Genomic DNA, 3,383 nt, shown 5'->3' on the forward strand with positions numbered 1-3,383 from the left:
CCATTTAAGGACCTGGGAGATGATGGTGCCCAGGAAGCGGAAGGTGTCCACGGAGTCGACGGGGGAGTCACCCAAGGTGAGGGGGGAGGGCTGGGTTCTTCCTGAAGTCCACAACCATCTCCAGTCTTTAGAGTGTTGAGCTCCAGGTTGTTTTGGCCACACCAGGACAGCAGATGGTTGATCGCCCACCTGTAGGCGGACTCATCCTTCCCCAGCCCAATGAGGGTGGTGTTGTCAGTAACAGTCAGGACCTTAACTGACTGGTGACTGGAGGGGCAGCTGTTTGTGTACAGGGAGAACAGTAGAGGAGAAAGGATGCAGTCTTCACATACCACAACATGATTGGCCCTAGCCAAAAAGGTGGTGTAAATACATGATTTCTAGAATTACAAAACACCAACACACTTGCTGGACACATGCTTGACAGCTCTGACAAAATAGCCTTAATCGCTGTTGTTCTCATACAAATGAGTACATATACACATCTATAATATATTTCATACATAATACACAATTTTATCTGTTCTTTCATCTCATTCCTTCCATTCATATATTTTGTATTTTGCACTTGGTTTTATTGTATATATTTGTATTTTGGTTCTTTAACTTTTGCTTGTTGAGCACACTTACAAGCCAGTGAAAAATACATTTCACTGTTTATTGTCCTGTATGATGTAGTGTGTGACAGATAAAGAAAACGTTGAACCATGCAGACAGCAACATCATTCCAATCCATCCATAGTCCTCCATACAGCCCTCATCCATAGTCCTCCAAAGAGCCCTCATCCAGTCCTCCAAACAGCCCTCATCCATAGTCCTCCAAACAGCCCTCATCCTGTCCTCCAAAGAGCCCTCATCCAGTCCTCCATACAGCCCTCATCCATAGTCCTCCAAACAGCCCTCATCCAGTCCTCCAAACAGCCCTCATCCATAGTCCTCCATACAGCCCTCATCCAGTCCTCCATACAGCCCTCATCCATAGTCCTCCAAACAGCCCTCGTCCAGTCCTCCATACAGCCCTCATCCAGTCCTCCAAACAGCCCTCATCCAGTCCTCCATACAGCCCTCATCCATAGTCCTCCAAACAGCCCTCATCCAGTCCTCCAAACAGCCCTCATCCAGTCCTCCATACAGCCCTCATCCAGAGTCCTCCAAACAGCCCTCATCCAGTCCTCCATCCAGCCCTCAACCATAGTCCTCCATCCAGCCCTCATCCATAGTCCTCCAAACAGCCCTCATCCAGTCCTCCATCCAGCCCTCATCCATAGTCCTCCATACAGCCCTCATCCATAGTCCTCCAAACAGCCCTCATCCAGTCCTCCAAACAGCCATCATCCATAGTCCTCCAAACAGCCCTCATCCAGTCCTCCAAACAGCCCTCATCCATAGTCCTCCAAACAGCCCTCATCCAGTCCTCCAAACAGCCCTCATCCATAGTCCTCCATACAGCCCTCATCCAGTCCTCCATACAGCCCTCATCCATAGTCCTCCAAACAGCCCTCATCCATAGTCCTCCAAACAGCCCTCATCCAGTCCTCCATACAGCCCTCATCCATAGTCCTCCAAACAGCCCTCATCCAGTGCTCCAAACAGCCCTCATCCAGTCAGATTCAGATTGTATTTGTCACATGTCCAGTATATGGTCCAGTGTACAATGCACAGTGAAATGTTGCTGCTGGCTCCATGATGTCTTAAAGATGACGGATACTGACTCGTGGAGCCTGGATGTGGGGTGGTGTGGGCCTGCAGGCCTGGACTGAGGCTAGAGGAGGCTACTGGCTTTCATTCTACAGTCCAGCACAGCTCATTCTGCTGTGGACAACAACCTAGTTGACACCTGTCCTTTCCCGTGAGCTTCGTGCAGGCATCACTACCTCTGGAAACCCAGTTGTATGCCTTTTTCTGAGTGTGTGTGCGTGAGTGTGTATGTGTGTGAGTGCATGTGTGTGTGCGTGTGTGTGTATGTGTGAGTGTGTGTGACACCCTGGCAGGCAGCCAGGGGGACAGGCATCCGGAGCAGCAGCATGGTTCCTCTCAGCAGAATCATAGTCTGGTCTGTCAGAGAGGCATGATGTCATCCAGCCTTTTCACCCCTCAGCTCTGCAGTGTCACTGCTCTGTGGTCAACGCTACTCGCTAGGCTAGCCACCGTGCTGCTGCCATCCAGTACCATCTGGGGCTGTATGGGCGTGGCTGGGACTGGGACTGGGGCTTTGGACACACATAAAACCCTGGGGACCTAAAATGGGCCCCTCTGTCTGCAGCATGGCATATTTTGGGCATTGAGGTAATTGGGTATGGCGTGGTCCTGCTGCAGGCCTGGTGGCGTGACGAGGCTCTGGAGTGGCTCTACCTGGTCAATGGCCTTTCCCAGAACCGCTGATTGCCTTAGGGATGGACATTGCCAATCAAATTGCAATGCGGGGCGCCTATTCTACTGTACAAGAATGGTTCTAATGTATTAGACTGTTTTGACTGTATTGGTTCCACAATAGGGTATAAGACTGGTTCTACTGACATGTTATATTGTAATGGTTCTACTCCTGTATAACACTTTATTGCTTCTACTTTATATGACTGGTTCTACTGTATGATACTGCTTCTACTGTACATGATTGTTTCTACTGTACTGTATATGACTAGTTCTACTATATTGATTCCACAGTATTGATTCTACTGTATAGGAGTGGTTCTGGTCAATCCTCTCCACAGCAGAATCAATAATGAAGACAAATATAAGGTGATACATTATCACACATCATCACATTATCACATGCAGAAATAAACACACCACTCGCATCTCGTCACAGTTAAGTTTTATTTCATTCAACGTTTCACATTACAAATATTTAAAAATTATGCATACTGTTATAAATAGTTGGCTGCAAACAATTAAATAACATTAGATTTTTCTTTTTCGTTTCACTAGCACTTCTACAGACCAACTCCTAGAAATATGGACATTTCGTATTACATAACTTAATTAGAAAGGAAAATACAAAAATAGGAACTTATAAAGTGAAATGACAATAAAAATTAAAGTGATATCTTAAGTAAAAAATGCTATTAATAAATACGACAACCTTCCCATACACAGTTAAAAACTATTGAAATTTCGCCATTAAGTAACATCATTAACAGACAAATATTTAAATATTTATTTTCCTTCAGAAAATGTGAACCATATATTGTGGAGCACAATATAGCAATTAGTAAAAACTAGTCACTTTAACATATTAAAAGCTTCACCTCAAAAATATAACAGAAATCTGATCAAAATTATAAAAAGTAATTATACATTCCAATTAAAAATATACCAATAAACAGCTAAATACATTATTGACCTAATAATTACAATGCAATCAATCACAGTAGCTTGAAATA

The sequence above is a fragment of the Borostomias antarcticus genome, assembly GCF_949987555.1.
Source record: "Borostomias antarcticus genome assembly, chromosome: 1".
NCBI lineage: Eukaryota > Metazoa > Chordata > Actinopteri > Stomiiformes > Stomiidae > Borostomias > Borostomias antarcticus.